This window comes from Cricetulus griseus, chromosome 3 (assembly GCF_003668045.3).
Source record: "Cricetulus griseus strain 17A/GY chromosome 3, alternate assembly CriGri-PICRH-1.0, whole genome shotgun sequence".
NCBI lineage: Eukaryota > Metazoa > Chordata > Mammalia > Rodentia > Cricetidae > Cricetulus > Cricetulus griseus.
The window spans coordinates 168351365-168368577 of record NC_048596.1 but is presented as its reverse complement, the minus strand read 5'-3'; the positions used below and the strand labels follow the sequence as shown (position 1 = coordinate 168368577).

Genomic DNA, 17213 nt, shown 5'->3' with positions numbered 1-17213 from the left:
TCAGGGCAGGCACAGGACTCCCAGGGACTAAGGCCTTTGGGATCTGTTTGTGAAAGCTGTTTCTACCTATGCACATTTCTTTAATCCTGGGGACAATGTTCTCAAGTGTCCTTTCAGTTAGACAGAGCCATATTTCTAGTTTGGATCTCAGAATGAGTAGCAAGAGTCACTTCAGGCTGGGGTAGTGAGGAGTCTCTGTGTGAGATTCCTATCACCCCCCTTTCTTGCTTTTAGAAGTGTGGGAGACTTATGTTGACACGATGGAGCCAATGGATGTCCTAGTCTCTGCATGGACAGGAATTGGCATTGAGGCCCTCAGGACTGCAGTAAGTTATACAGAAGTTAAGCCATGAGACTGGGAGACTGCTACTGTGGCACATCCTTGCCTATTCTGACTGATGTTCTGTTATGTGACTGACTTAGCTACATTGTCTTCCACAAGTCATTGAATTTCTCCAAAGCTTACTGTGCTCGGCTGTTTAATAGGATAAATAGTTATATTAACTCATAAGCTTTGTAATGATATGATGTGTAAAAAATGGTTTCTCTCTATATAAGAATGCTAGGTGGATGGTAGCAGCAATGGCAGCAAAAATGGCAGGGTTGTGATGGTGATGGTGATGGTAGTGTTGATTGATGGCGATAGCAGTAGGAGATGCAATCATAGGATTCCAACTCTTCTATTCAAGTGGGAGAATCAGACAGCCTCCTGCTCATGACAGTGACAATTTTTCCCTGACATGCATTGTTTTTTTGAGTGATGCTGATGAAATGCCTTAACTGCTTAAGCAACTTCCTGGTCTATACAGAAAAGAGATAAATATAATAAAATTGTTCTCATTTAGAAAACTACTAACCAGTAACCTCAGCCTTCACTCTGCCCTGCTTTTAAACTATACATATTTTATTATTTATGTGTGCATGCGGGGGTGGGGGGCAGGCGTGGCATTGGATCTCCTGAGTCTGGAATTACAGTGTGTGTGCTGGGGACAGAACTGAGGTCTTCTAGAAGGTTATCAATTGATCCCAACCATCAAGATGTTGCTCCAGTCCTTACTTCTTAACTCCCTGCTCTGCTTTTGATTTCACAAGCATGCCAAGTCAGGCCATGCTAAGTTTTGCCACTGGATGATGGCTGTGATTATGCTGTGTCTGCAAGGAATTCATAGTCCATGCTACAGTTCCAATAAGCACCCCGAGATACTGTCTGCCTTACCACTTCACCCTGACCTTACCCGGGTATTGTCACATTGTGGTCTCCTGAAATGATCCTGACTTATGCTAGTCTTAGTTTCTTAATCTTTCATTAGAAACAATACTGTTGTGTAATGAGAACTGGACAGCTTAGAATTTAATAAGGACTCAAGAAATATTAGCAATTGCTGTTTTTTAAAGGTAATATTCTATATTATTCTGCGTTCCCAATGCTTGGATCTGTATTTGTGAGGTGGGATGAAGGGAATGGTGCCCTTAGAAAGCACTTCTGATGGGATTTGAGGTGTTTGTATATTTTGAATTTACTTTAGGCTTGTGCAGAAACTTAGATTTAACCAAAATAAAATGACGATTGCTTGTCATAGGGAGGTTGTGCTGCTTGGAGTTTTCAGTTCTTGGCCAATTACTATTACTGTTTGGATGAGGCCCTTTCAGACTGATTTTATTTCTGATGCCTCTCCACAATCCCCTTCCCATGACAGGCATATTGGTGATGTAAGTGAAATACATAATGTGATGTGTATTTTTAATTTATGTGCGTTGATTTATATTGAAAAATTTGCTATTTTCCATTTTCTTCATGAAGCATTTTATCTTTTCAACCTGCCCATATTCCTCTTTGTATACCTAATTTATTGTTCCTCCCTACTATCTAATATTCCATGTAGTCACTTTTTATTAACCAGAAAATTGAATTACAGGAGCACTTCTATTCCCCAGCCAAGTCTGCTATGCTAGAGATGTTGTCTTCATTTTGTGCTGGGTAGATCAGTCATTAAATTATGACCTCACGATTCTGTAACAGCAGGGATAGTAGTGCATGCCCACTTAGGCATGTTGAGAATTACAGTAGGACAGAACTAAGTGCAGACTCTTTGATTTTTGCGTCCATGTCATTGGTATGTGTGCTCATGTGCATGTATGCTCTTGGCTATATTGTACTTTCCTGTGTCTTAAATAAATATTCCAATTTACATAATTGAAGTGAATTTCCATGGTGCATGAAAATATAAACTCAGGGCTACGATGTCAATTAGAACAATTCGTTTCCTACAGCAAAAACAGCCTTGAGTGTAGAGGAAGGCAATCTATATTCAAGTTTTGCTTCCACCTCTTGCTAGCTGAGTGATTTTGCTAAGCCGTTTAACCTCTTTCACTAGGTGGAGAATAGTAAATAGTGGGGTCTCACAGAACTGAGATGACATAGCAATTAGGCAAGAGGAAGAAACATGGTATAGTATCTGCATTTTGCTTGGTTTCAAATATGGAATTCAAGACTGTGATGTCAGCTAACACTGAGTACCTCTGAAGCTGCTTCTCCTTTGGTGCCCATGCAAGATATGACTGATCTGAACACAACCCCATCATCCTTCCCCTTGTCATACCAGGAGGCCACTGCCAACTAACTAGAGCTGTTTTGCCCCCCAAACATCTTATTTGCATTCCTGATTTGGGTACTTAGCTGGGTCTACTGAGGGACAGCAAAGACAGATGTATTACCAGCCATATTCTTAGCCAACCCATGCATTATCACAGAGCTGGGATCCACAGCTCTGCATTGCTGACAGTGACAGATTCCTGGATCTAATGATATTGTCATTGTCATCAGGGCCAGAGGCATTTGGGGAAGTACACATGCAGTGAAGGTCATTCTGTAAATGCACTAAAATCTCAGGGAGGGACACCTTCTTTGCCCAGCTTTGTGGTTGGGATGAAAAGCACTCTCATTGGAGTTGCTTGGATCTAACCATATGTTGTTCTCCACAGGCAAATTCCACTGGCTCAGTACAGATGGTGATTTGAGAGCCCCTCTGAGTCAAAGGGCAACATCACTTTAAGGAGTCATGTTGGTTGTCACTGCAGCATCTAAGCATGGCAGTGGCCATAAGCAGAGCACACTAGAGCCTCTAAATCTTAGCTTGGGCCCTGTATCTCCTCACCTTACCTGTAACCAACATGAGGGATAAGTGTGAGAACATGGGGCCCCTCTTGAAGCTAGAGGCAAACCTGAGGTCCAGCCCAAGGACTAGAAGTATCCATAGTAAAAAGGTACATAGTGGCTGGATTTTCTTATGTAAAGGGGATGAGGGATTTAATAAATCAAAGTACTCAAAATTCACAAATTCAGAATCCAGTCTGTCATTTAGGGAAGGTATTAGAAGGCTAGAGACAAAAACAAACCCAAATCTGAGTTCTGCACCCACTTCTGTTCTGTGAGGAACATTAGACAAGGGATTTAATCTGTCAGGGCTGCAATTCCCTCATCACAAGATGAAGATGGTCATAGCCTCCTCTCGGGATTATCAGTGGAATTTTTTAATGGTGTGTGTGTGTGTGTGTGTGTGTGTGTGTGTGTGCTTGTACTCAAACACATGAGGAGGTGTAAGGATAACTTTTGGGAATCACTTCTCTCCTTCATATCATATGGGTCCTAGGGATCAAACTCACATCATCAGGCTTGGAAGCAAACCCCTGTACCTGCTAAGCCAGCTCAGTGGCCCCAACATGAGAAGTTCTGAGCTGTGCCTCAGAGGTTCCTTAGTAGCTGCATGATCAAGACAGGGACAGAGGGAAAGAACTTCCAAGTCTCACAAAGCTGACCAAGACAGAGCATCCCTGTATGACAGGTCTGACCATCAGCACTTCAACCCGTTCTATAGTCACAACTTCTCTGCCTGCTACTGCTCTGCCCTCCCAGGAGACCCACTGGAACTGCAATTCTTCAAGGCAGCTTTGTGATGGAAATGTGAAGTGTGTCACATACCTCTTCTCCCAGGTATACCCTTAGGTTAATCAACTCAGAATGTCTGGAGCATAGACATTAGTTTTTTAAAAGGCTTCTTAACATAGCTGGAACTAGGGTCAGGTGAACAAGCTACTTGGGTTTCAAAAACCCAAGGGATACACTCAGTCTGGGGTCAGCTTTGTTCTGCATTTGCCAAGAAGGAGCCTCTCCTTAAATGCCACACATGGGGAACTCCCTGAATTTATCTGGTCATGGCCTGCTCACCAGTAGAGTCCGGTGGCCAGAGACAGTTTTAGGAATTGGGAAAATGATGAGTTTGCATCATGTATTTATGGTCACAAAGGCAGTATGAGCCCCAGCTATCCTCCTGTCTGTCTTTCTTTACCACCTGAACCTCTTTAAGTCCCCCTGACAGGTGGAATGGACCACTCAGCCACAGACTGTCAGATCATCACAGAGCTCATCAAATAATGGGTCCCAAGGGCCTGTGGGTTAAAAAGACTCACTTTCTTGTTTTTCTTTTTCTTTTTTTAAGACTCACTTTATTAAGTGAATAGATTAGAACACCTTTTTCTTGACTTTTCTTCCGGGGAATCCTCTATGCCTCTCAAAAACTTGCCAAGGTTTTGTTCCCAATGACTCTGTTTATTCTACAAGATGGGGGGAGGGGAGTCTGCCTTCATTAAAACAAAAGTAAATCAGTTCCCCAAACTCTGCTCCCTAATTTCTGATCATTCATAACAGGTCCCCACAAAAACTGCTTTGGCTTAAAAGTTTTGACACCTCACTATGTCTGAGATGGTTTGGTGGTTTGAATGAAAATGGTGCTCATAGGCTCTATTAGTAAGTGTGGCCCTGTTGGAGTAGATGTCACCTTGTTGGAGTAAGTGTGTCACTGGAGGTTCAAGAAGCTCAAGCCAGGCCTAGTGGTCCACTCTCTCTTCCTGCTGCCTGCCAATCCAAATGTAGAACTCTCAGCCAACTTTTCAGCATCATGTCTACTTGCATGCCACCATGCTTCCCACCATGATAATAATGGACTAAATCTTTGGACTATAAGCCAGACCTAATTAAATGCTTTCCTTTATAAGAGTTGCTGTGGTCATGGTGCCTCTTACAGCAATAAGAAACCCTAACTAAGACTGGTGGCTAATCTTGGTCATCCACTTGACATACCTGGAAAGCAGGAACCTCAGGTGAGGGACTGCCTTTATCAGTTTGGCTTGTGGGCATGACTGTGGGGCATTTTTTTATTGCTAATTGATGTGAGAAAGCCCAGCTCACTATGGGGGATGCCATTCTTGGGCATGTGGGCCTGAACTATATAAGAAAATTAGCTGAATAAGCCAGGGAAAGAAAGCCAGTAAGCCTAATTCCTCAGGGGTCTCTACCTCAGTTCCTGCCTCCAGATTCCTTCCTGGAGCTCCTGCCCTGGCTTCCCTAAACCATAGACTGTAACTTATAAGATGGAATTAACTCTCTCCTTCCCCAAGTTGGTTTAGTCAGTTAGTATTGTATCTCTGTAAAAGACATAAACTAGAACAGTACCCACAAGAAGACTAAACAGCATCGAGACCCACAGTGCTTTCATCCTGTGTCTATCTCCTTGACTCTGGGTCGTCTGCTTAGCTCTTCATCAAGGCTTGTTAGTCACTCAAAAGAATACAAGGAATATGCTAGAAACTAGTGCTACCTAAGCTATCCAGTTACCTTTTAGAATTGCAGGCACAAGCATAAGAGTCACTGGGCATTTTACTGTGTACATTTCACGGTGTTCTATTCCAAATCCCATGAACTAGCTGAAAGTCTCCAGTTAGAATTCTGAAACTGCAGTCACCTAGATTCCAGGAGCAGCTAAACCTTGTAGGACAGACCTCCCTGTTGTGAGATATTTGTATACTGTGTGAAAATGTACGGCTGTGATTGGTGTAACAAAAAGCTGAATGGCCAATAGCTAGGCAGGAGGTATAGTTGGGACTTTCAGGCAGAGAGACAGGAGATAATTGAGGTGTAGGGAGATGCCAACAAGACACGGAGAGAGACAGACATAAGAATAAAAGAAAGGTAAAAGCCAGGAGGCAAAACGTAAACTAATATGAATGGGCTAGTTTAAGTTATAAGAACTAATGGGCAAGCCTAAGCTAAGCCAAGCTTTTGTAATTAATAAGAAGTCTCCACGTTGTCATTTGGGACAAGAGGTGGAAAAGAAAGTCCATCAACACCTCCCACCCCAAATAAAAGTCTATGGCAGTGAGGTCACAGCCTGGAGCAGGGGCCATCTCCTGGGAACTCACTGTCCTCTTAAGCAACAAGGTCTTCTTCAGATCACTTTAGAGAACCGGAACAGAGACCATGGTCAACCGGGTCACACCTCGCTGAGGCCGCTGTCCCTGCACACCTCTTATGCTCGCCCCGCTTCTAAATCTACTTAAACACAAAGCTCATGTCAGGATCCTGAAGATGAACTTGGGGTTCCGGAGGCCCCTTTATCTCTTCTTCTTTCCAGTGTGCCGTGGTTAAATCCCCATCCTCTGCTCTTCATCATTATGCCTCTCTTCAATAGACATATTAGGATGGTGACCATCTAGTCCTTTGGGACTCCAGAGCCCTAGCTTTTGCCCTAAAACTCCAGCTATAGTTACATTAGTCACACTACACTGTAATGTAAGTGGCAGACTTTCTCTGACTAAGTGATGGCCATATTTGCTTGTTTTTTATGGGCACTTTCACCACGAATGAATCCATTAGATTGGCTCGATGAACATAGAGGTTCAGTTTCTAATTAGTCTTTTGGAGCCACCTGATGACAGAGAACTTGCTTTCAGAACTACACTTTGAACATAGTAGGGACATGGACAACATTTCTTACAATGATGTTAAAAATCTGGTAGCACCTGGATCTCAGGCCTCCACTCTCAGCCAACATGGAGTTTAGGAAGATGTTGATGACCATAGCATGGAGCAGGCTGTACAGAGCTTGCTCTTACCCACACAGGCTAGGCATGAAGGCTGGTTGAGGGTGTGGCTTGAGAGTAGCTCAGTCATACAAGAAAGGTCAGGTCCCCTGTTCCAGCAAGGATGGCTTGGAGGATGTGGTCCAAGAGGCCCCTTCTTTCTACCCAATTTGGTAGTATAGGGATTGGGGGGAGGGTTTGGAACAGAGGGAGCAGGAGCAGAAAGCCTGGAGTTCAGCTTGACATCAGATATGCTACTGGCAGCCTCTGTGTGGAGACTTCTACCTATAAAGGAGGACTGTGATTCATACCTGTATAGCAACCAAAATCTTTTTTTTATTAAAATGCTCTGTGCTTCAGGATAAGGGGGAGTTAAGCTGATCTGTCTAGAAGAGGATGTTTGCCGAGAGCACACTATTAGATATTTTGTCTCCTTTAAAATAATACTAAGAGATGGGCTTTATGTCTCTCTGCTCTATATTGCAGCTTGAAAGAGGCCAGGAGAAGAGATCGTTGGTCTTTGATACATCAGGCACCCAGGACTGTCCCACCATTTGCAAGCTGGAGTGAACAAACTAGATGTCACCAGTGAAGACACAGCTCTCCACTCCAGGGGACAGAGTGTCTTCCACTCTGTTATACATGCTATTTCTTCACCATGAAAGATCATATCAAAGCCATTTATTTATATACAAAATAGGGCCTCATTGTGGTCTGCATTAATCAACGCTCTACCTCTCACACTAGTGTTCAAGACCCGTTAGCATTTGGGAGATAAAATATGTATATTTGATTATTCCTTGGCACCTTATGATTTAAAAAGGAAAGAAGGGGAAGGGGGTGGCAAATCCTTTAAAGTGATTGCTCCTTAGGGCTACATGGAGAGAGTTTCATGTTGTCTGAGCCTGTAAAGGTGTCTCGTAGCATGTTATGGTGGTCCCCGTGGCGGACTTCAATAATAAATAACCACCCTCTTAACTGGTGCAATATGTATTATTTTTCTCCTGTGAACTCAGGGTCTCAGTCACACACATGAGTCTCCAATTGCAAATAATAAGATGTGGGCAAGACTGGTATTCTAATTCAAGAATCAACTTGACGAAATGTCGTGTTTAAATCTGCATGAAGGCTGGGACTTGGAGTGATACATCCGTGAGCTGTGAGTGACTTCCCTTATTCCCAAATTTCAAGGCTTGCAGGAGTCTGAAGTTGGCCATTTAAATATCTCTTGCTAGGGCTGTCACTAGGATCCTCTGTGTGCTGTTCTGTGAAGCCGCAGGCATGGGAGGTGTATTCTTACACATCTTATTTTAAGCAACAGCAGCAGAGTCTACCAAAGGCAAATTTATGTTTAGAGCTATCAATAAAACATAATGGAGAATCTGCTAAATTAGTAATCACGAAAACCTACCCAGTGCTCTCTCGCTTGCTCTTGCTTTTAATATTACAAAGCAACTTTTAAAGCATTTGCTTTTGGTGGAGGGTGGTCTCCTAAGACAACGTAGTCTTAAACATCTCAGAGGTACCCCAAGGCCTTCTTTTTTGGATTGAGGTGTCAAGAGAGAACTAAACTAAAATCTAATAATGGTTTTAAGTTAAATGGCTTCAAGTGCTGCCAAGGGCTTTACAGCCCCATGTCCATCAAGGAGAGGCAGTGCTTTATCGGCGGGATGGGAAAGAGGGTGTTTGTCAGCAGCTGTTATTAAGGCAAATGAATAGATAGTTTCACTGGGCCATCGAAGAGCTGTGTACCCACAACTTGGTCTCGCAGAAACTACACACAGAAGCATTCAGCCAAGAGGGATGCTGGCTCCCCAGCACACCAAAGAAAGTGGGATTCTTCTGAGGGCATGGGGAAGATGCCTGGCTAGGTGGTAGCAGACTGTGAAAGTCTAGGATGAGTACAAAATGGGTTCACACTTGTAGCTAGAGAGATTGGAGCTCAGCCTCCCAGGACCCCAGAAGGCAGTCTGCAGATGGGCTCCTGGGCGTGGTTTCTTTTTGGTGCCTCAATCATTTGCAAGAGGTTGGCAGGCTAGAAAACTGACAATTATCTCCCTAGACTTCTAGAACATGAGAGCTGGAAGGCTCCCAAGATCAGCCGGCAGAGTGGTTTTCATTTGCTCTCTACTCTCAGAACTCTTTTCTTCCTGAAAAATATTATGCAGAACTCTGATTGTAAAAAAAGAAAACAATAAAAGAAGAAAGCTCTGGTTAAGGTGGGGTAGAGGGGCTTCCTGCTCAGACTGCAATAAGCTACAGCCCAGGGAGGGCAAGTGAAGTGGCCAAAGTCACACAGCTTGCAAAGAATGCAGAGGAACCGTGGTGTCTGATGGGCTGTGAGTGCTGTATTGACATCCCAAAGCAGATAACTGACTCCAGGCTAGTCTCCTGTCTGTAGTGTGGTTTCCCTGCCTAAGGCTGAGATGTTTCCCTGTGGTTGGCCTGTCTTTCTTGTGTGTTTGCCTTGTTCCTTCTGGGGCAGTAAAAGACACTCACCATTAAGCCAGCTTCAAGAAGACTAGCTTGCTACTATTTCCATCTTATCATTTTGTTTCAATTAACTAATTAATAGTTGAGTCAGTCTTTTGATGTAGCCCAAGCTGCCCTCCAACTCATTACCTTCCTGCCTCATTTACCCAGGGGCTGACATTCTAGATGTGAGCAACCACAACCAACTTCATCACTTTGCTTTGAAATGATGGCTACTTGCTATATGTAAGGCATCCCTCTGCAGGAGGCTGGGACCGTCAGCTGCTGGACTGTTATTAGTACAGGCTTCCCAGGGTTTTCTCCCCTTCAGTTGTGAGTTTGAGTTTCCCTGACTTCCCCACTACCACCCAATTTGATGACAAGGCACAAAAGATACAACTCAGCCATAGTCCCTGTCAAGAGGAATTCTCATTTGTGTAGAGAGAAAAATGAATTCTCTAGGTTTCTGGGTTCCTAGAGCCTGTTTCCTCACTACTCTGAAGTTAGCATCTGCCCCCAGTTATGTATAACAAATAGGGCATATTGCAGGCTGCAAGCTGTAGGCTGTAGGCTTTGACCCTGACCTGCAAACTCACAGGTTACCAACTCTTGGCCTAGGACATGTCACTTGACTGCTCTGGCATTTCAATGTCTTCTTCTGTAAAATGTAGAGGATTACACGTTCTTATCTCTCTGGGCTACTTTAGCCTGAGCTTAAGCCTTCTGAGACTCCATCCTAGAATGTCAATCATTAGTCACTCTGTCTTTCAGCACAAGGATGCAGGGGTCTGAGGGAGGAAGAATTATCTAGAAGTCACAGGGCAAGGGAAGATGGGGCCCATTAGAGTGCTAACTGCTGCCCCTCCTCTCCATGCAAATGGCCCCAGAGTGTCCCTCTCCAGCGAGTCCTTTCCATGTCTAAGTGGCTATCTCTACATGTGTTACCTGGTTGGTACCTGTTGCACCATCTTCAGAGTCTTCTGATATGACAAGTCATCACAGAACCTGTCAATTCCCTGAGCCCATGAGCATTCTTCCAATAACCAAGCCATGCAGACAACCACAGTATTGCTATTTCTTTCTGTACATTGTACTATCTAGTTTGAGTCAGAGTTCTAGACTTTGCTTCCACTACTGCCCTAACAACCTGGATATATTTGGACACTGATCCCAATCCCAAAGACTGGGTTCCCTTTGATGTTCCGTGTCCTCTACTGGGCTGACTAATGGCAGGATTCCATGCAACATGCATTGTTAGAAGCATTTTCAGACCCTCTGGGAACAAAAGGGAGAAGTGGCAGTAGAGGTGACAATAGCTCCAAAAGGCAGGGGAGATCTCAGGAAGGTGCAAGGAAAAGGGATAATTGCTTCAGGTCCAGGGATGAGGAGAGGATCAGCAAAGATGGTGGCTTTGCTTTGGGAAGAGAAGAACTTTGATGGGAGAGGGACTGAGACCAAGCAGGGCAAGGCATGTTTCCTGCCCATTGTGGGCAGTTCACGGAGAACAACTCTGAAGTCCAAGGTGGGAGCAGGGCAGGGCAGCCTCTGAATGCTTCTGACTGTGTGTGTCTCTCAAGAGCATCACAGATTTGCCTTCCTTGGATGCTCACACACCCCTTCACTGGACTCTGAATTGTGTAGGTCTAAAATTTCCCTGAGCAGGTGTGTGGTTACATTTCTAGCATTCATTTGTCTGTCAGCTCTCACTTTCCCAGTAGCCTCTGGTGTTTGTGATTCTGGGCAGGCTGCTAACACCATGGCTCAAGGTAGGTTATGAACAACCCACTCTAAGCTAATCAGTGTGCTTCATCCACTGGCCATGGTCATTGATCCAGAAGTAGCTATATGGATTCAGCTGCCCTAGTGATTTTTTTTTAATTCTTTGGGAACACAGAGACAAAGAAGCTTACTTTTCATCTGTAACAAAGAAACAGAAAGCTCTCTAGCTACTGCAATCTACACTGGGACTTAGGAAAAGCTAGCTAAAGTTGGGGTCCCCATCAAGCAGATAAAATAGAGAATTTGAAACTAAGAAGTTGGATCCTGGTGAATCTTCCCTTTCCTGAAGCCTCCAGAGGTCCAATTACATATCTTATAGTAACAAGAGACCATCGGATTTAGGAATTCATTGAAATCCAAAGCTGTGGCTTGGGTAGCTTGGTCATCATTGATGCCCAGTGTGCTGACCAGTCCTGTGTGACCTCAAAGCTACAGGTCTCAGTGAGTTTTTGTCTAGAGAATAGAAGGGTAGATGGAAGAAACAGTCAGAATGGTGATATTTGTCACTTGTTGGGCACTTACTGCTTGCCCTCTGGTTCAGCCGTGGTTTTTCAGCTCACTTTAGGGGTCCAACAGCTTCCTGAGTCATCAACAAGGAAGCAGACACCCAGAGAAACTGAACCACTGGACCATTTGCTGAAGCCTCCTCACAACACAATAAGAAATTGGAAGGGCTCCGATTAGTTGCACACAATACTATGCAGTATTTTTATTGTTGTTTTGTTACTTGGCTCAGCTTCTTAATTGGCCATCTTTTCTTGCAAGGCATCAACAGTCATCTGTGGCAAAGACTAGGCCCCTACTACACATGCATTCATTGACTGATTGGATGAATGAATGAATGAATGAATGAATGAATGAATGGGTGGGTGAAAGAGTGACCGATGACCTCCAAGGACCCATCCCTCTCCAGAGACCTCTGAAATCTGCCTTATGCTCTTGGCCTAATGAGGTTCCCAGCAGCATTTCTTAGGTGAAGGGCAAGTCTGTTTCTCCTCCTCTGAACTAAAGCTGGCTCCCCGGGCTGCCCCCCACTAATGAGGGGACACAGCCCAAGGGGACCTCGTCTCCAGGCTAATTATTTTCAGGCTGTTCTGGCCACAGGATTGAAAATATGCAGGCTATTGTTGGTGTCTTACATCTTGCCACTGTTGCCCTTGTCAACTTCCAAGGGCACAGAGCCGTGGCCCAATGGGCTCGCCCTTTCAAGGTTAGCCTGACAGCAAACACAAACTTAATTGAGCTGGAATAATATATTTTTCCCTTGCTTGATGTGCAGGTGACAATACTTAAGATATCGACACGCCTTAATACTTTTAAATTCCGTTGTTTGCTGACCAGCAGCGGCAAACTTAAATTGACCAATCTATCCTGCCCAGCTGGAGATCAAGGGATCAGTGCTTAATTTCATTCCCTGAATAAAGAATTTTTTTTTATATCCACATGGAAATATCAGAACATGAAAGGTTAAATCAATATGGAGTTTTACATTGCTTAAAGGGCATTTGCATCAAAGCAGCTCCAAATGCAATTCACTTGTTTAATGAATTTTTTATGCTTATTTAATGAATTTCACAAAGGTTTGGTGTTTTTCATAAAATGGATAAGGACTTCCAGTTTTATGAAATAATAAAAATGGAACTGAAGTTATGAAATGAGCAATCTCATTAGTTAGGCATGATATATTCATATGAAAATGTACATGTCTCTGTATTATTGCCTGGCCACCATTATGCCAATAGTGGCTTGTTATAATAACATGGTAAATATTCCTCTAGTTAAGATATCAAGAAGTGACAGAAGGAAATTGCATTTTCTTCCCATTTCTAATAATGACATAATTAATGCTCATTTAAAATAATTACCTGGGCGTTGTTTCCCAGGAGTGCCTGTACGGTGCTCACAAATGTGTCCTAAGAACCTCCACTCAGAGGCTGGTCCTTGCTCTTTAATTACTTATTTGTTGAGGTACTGTGATCTGTAGAGCTCCAGTTTTAGTGTCTTGGTGCACAAACAGAAATATGCAAGACTAATTGTTCCAGAGACAGAAGTAAATTCTTGTGCTTAAAAGGAGACAGGAGAGAATGAAAGAGAGGAGAGAGAGAGAGAGGATAGAGGAGAGAGAGAGAGAGAGAGAGAGAGAGAGAGAGAGAGAGAGAGAGAGAGAGAGAGAGAGAGAGAGAATTATGATATAATTCTTCCTGGGCTTTGTTTTGAGGCTAGTTACACATTCTTTTCCATTTGGCACTTCTTGCAGTTTGATGAGCAGCTCTGAGACCTACCTGGGGATTCATCTTTGATGTTCAGAGGTCAGAAAGTACCCTCGTTAACAACTCCAGCTTCGAAACACAGATCTATGCCTGTTGACTGTTTGACCACGGGCAAATTACTTAACCTCTCTGAACTTCAGCTGTAAAATAAGCATCATTCTTGGTAGCTCCCCTACCATAGGGTTGTGAGTGATGGGAACTGAGGCAATGCAGATAAAGCCTCAAGCACAGTAGCCAGCAGAAGCCTGTACATGCCCTGTCAGCTGTCTGCATAGGCGGTATGGGTGGCAAACGCCCCTGATACTGGAAGAAGCAGCTAGCATCGGGCTGGGTCGGCCTCACTGGAAAGACTCAAAGCCTCTTCATCTTTTTCTTATTTCAGAGGGCAAACGACTGCAGTTTCTCTTGAATTTGACACTAACAGTCTCGGCAGCTCTAGTCACACAATGCCACCGAATCCTTTCTGGCTACTTCTGTGTCGTTGACAGTCATGGAACACGGAAGTGAGCATATTCAGCGGGCACCAGCTGAAGCACTTTAAAAAAGGGGACAGTGGGTGGGTGAATTAGCTTAGCTTGTTTACTCTGCAAGACCAGGGTTCAACCCCCAAAACCTGCATAAAGGCTGAAGGAGAAAACGGGCTCTGCTACGTTGTCATCTATGTGCGCTATGAGTACACAAATAAGTAACTAAACAAATGTCACCATTCCCATGCTGGAGGGTTCGTGCACTGGTAGAACACTCTGAATCAGCCACTAAGACCGACCCACCTATGCAAATCCATAGCTTTCCAGAACGGTGTGAGTGCTTTGATCCTTCAGAGCTCTTGATTGTAGGATGCAGTAGTCGCACTGGATACACACGGTACAGAGCATTTTCAAACTGGTTCCTGGAGCTCAGTATTATACATTTCTTCTGTATACCTCCTGTCAGTTGTTTAACCTCTCTGAGAAACGTCTCCATCTTTCAAACAGATGATGACCTATTCAGTTTGCTGGCACATGGGACATAGTCCTGCTTCTTTTTCCAACATCAAAAATAATTGTGCCCATATTCCAGGTGGAAATAAGAGTTGTAGAGAGAAGAAATGGGAGATGCTACCCCCTAGTGGTAAATCTGGGCAAGGCAAACTCACAGATGAGGTCAGAGTGCTTTCCTTTGTGTATATAGTGGCATGGCTGGTACACATTAATTTCTTAATTTTTTTCTTTCTAGTCCTGGATTTTGAATTACAGACCTTGAACATGTTATGAGTGTTCTCTGCCACTGAGATATACCACCAGACCAACTTAAAAAGGTTATTCAAATTTGGGTTAATTTTCTGCATTTTATATTCATACACATACTGGATTATATATCCATGTGTTCATGTACATGTGCACCTGAGCTCCATATTTGGGGGATTTGCTTCTTCATGCTTAGTTAGATAAGAGTTTAAAATGTTTTGATACTGCATTTGTTTTGAATAATATGGTATTGTCTCCCCTGTCATTATTACCTAAGCCATCCAGTGTAATAGTCCTTTGCACAGCATTTCCATTGTCTCAGGATGTTTTCTAAACCATCCATGGAGGATATGAAAATTTATGGAAGATGTGTGTGGGTTCATCTAAATAGCAGGCCATTTGTGATGGCTAGTTTCATTGTCAGCTTGACACAGTCTAGTCTCAATGAGGGACTGTCTAGATTAGGTTGGCCTGTGGGCAAGTCTGTGGGGCGATTGCCTTCACTGCATTAACTGAGAAGACCTTCCACTATGGGTGGCACCATACCCTAGGCAGGGGATGCTGGATTTATAAGAGCAATGGAGGTGAGCATTAGCAAGGAAGCATGCATTACTTCACAGCTCCTGACTCTGGATGTTGGTTCAAGTTCCTGCTGCTTGGCTGCTCCTCAGTGAGGGACTGTAACCTAGAATTGTAAAGCAAATAAATCCTTTCTCCTTCAAATCATTTTTTTGGGGGAAGTATTTTATCATAGTGTTCTAATTGGGTTTTTATTGCTGTGACAAGGATCATGACCAAAAACAACTTGAGGTGATGTGTCCATCACTGGGGGAAGTTAGGGCAGGAACTCAAGGAGGGCAGGAAGCTGGGAGCAGGAACTGAGGCAGAGGCTGTGAAGGAATGTTGCTCACTGGTTTGCTCCTCATGGCTTGATCATCCTGCTTTCTTCTACATCCCAGGACAATCCACCTAGGGGTAGCATCACTTGTAATGTGCTGGGCCTTCCCACATTAATTGCTGACTAAGAAAATGCTCCTACAGTGTTGCCTGCAGGCCAGTCTGATGGAAGCATTTTCTCAGTTGTGGTTCCTTCTTCTCAGATGACACTAGTTTTTATCAAGTGATAAAAAAAAAAAAAACCAACCAGGATAATTGACCCCTTGTCAACTTGACACACAGACATATCATCTTCAACTATAACCTTTCCTTTCTTGTTCATCCCCAAGATCCCACAAAAATATCAGCCTCAATATAAAACACATTCCAAATTTTAAAAGTCCCACAGTTTTTAAAAATTCAAACATCTTAAAAGTTCAGTCTTTTTAAAGCTTCTAAAAATCTCTTTCAGACTTCAAAGTCTCTCTCAAATAGCCGAAGTCTCTATAAAATTACAAAAGTCTCTATAAAATTCCAATGTCTCTTAACTGTGGGCTCCTGTAAAATCAAAAATAAGTTAAGTAATATCTTACTCCAAGAGGGAAAACCAGGACACAGTCACAATCTGGTCAAACCAAAACCAAAACTCAACAGTATAAAAAATTCAGTGCTTGATGTCTGAGAACAACTCATAATCCTCTGGGCTCCAAAGGACCTTGGCAACTCTGCTTCCCTGGTTCTGCCATCCCTAGTATACACAGCTTCTCTGGTAAGTTCAGGTTACTCCACTCTATGGCTTCAGCTGCCCTTTGGTGGTCATCCCATTTGGAGCTGGCTTCTCCAAAATGCTGAGGTCTCCACCGCAACTGGGTTGCACCTTTACCATTAGCTTCTTCTTGAGTTCTCTTTATCAATGTGGACACAACCACACAGTGCCAAAGCTTCAGCCTCACTCCATGACCCCTTCAAGCCTTCAAAACCAATACCACCGGGGAGAACACATTATCAAGTTTTGCTGAGAAACTCTTAAACCATTTCCAAATTTGGCTGTTTATAGCCTTGATCCCTCTGGATCACAGCATCTGTGTCTGACCCTGGGGAAATACTTTCAAAATGACTTTGCATTAATGACTGTGCTCTCAGATTTGATACCAGTCCATCTTAACTTAGGGTCAGAAAGTTCAAACGTACTCTCGCTTCTCCAAGGTTAAACACCAGAATGTTTGGCCAAAGGTGTGGCTACTGAGTGTTTTGACCCTCAAGATCAAATTACAGGATGTTTGACTTAGGGTGTGGTAGCCAGATGTTTTGGGTATTGGGAAGGTAATTACACTTGCTTGTTCTCTATATCACGGAAGCCTTTTGCCCTCCCCTTATGATTGGGGTACATAAGAACTGTGAGTAATAAACTTGTTTTTTTTTGTTTTTGTTTTTTTTCAGTTTTCACCAAGTGCCCTCTCGACTCTTGTACTGTCTCTTGTCTGTTTCTTTCCTCAATCCACACTCCCCTTCTCAGGAACGTACAGACCCGACAAATGACTATAGTCTCTTCTTAATTACAGAGGATTCTTCAGCCCCTACATACCAAATCCAGATTCACAATTCAAAACATTATGTAAATAGTCCTGACAGCATCTTTGAAGAACTCTTAAACTTCCCTCTGAAACCTCACAAG

At 43.4% G+C, this 17213-nt stretch overlaps 1 pseudogene; it reads left to right on the top strand.

Moving 5' to 3' along the window:
- The first annotated feature begins 260 nt into the window (after positions 1 to 260).
- LOC107978044 overlaps positions 261 to 17213 on the top strand; it is a 30163-nt pseudogene continuing 13210 nt past the window's right edge.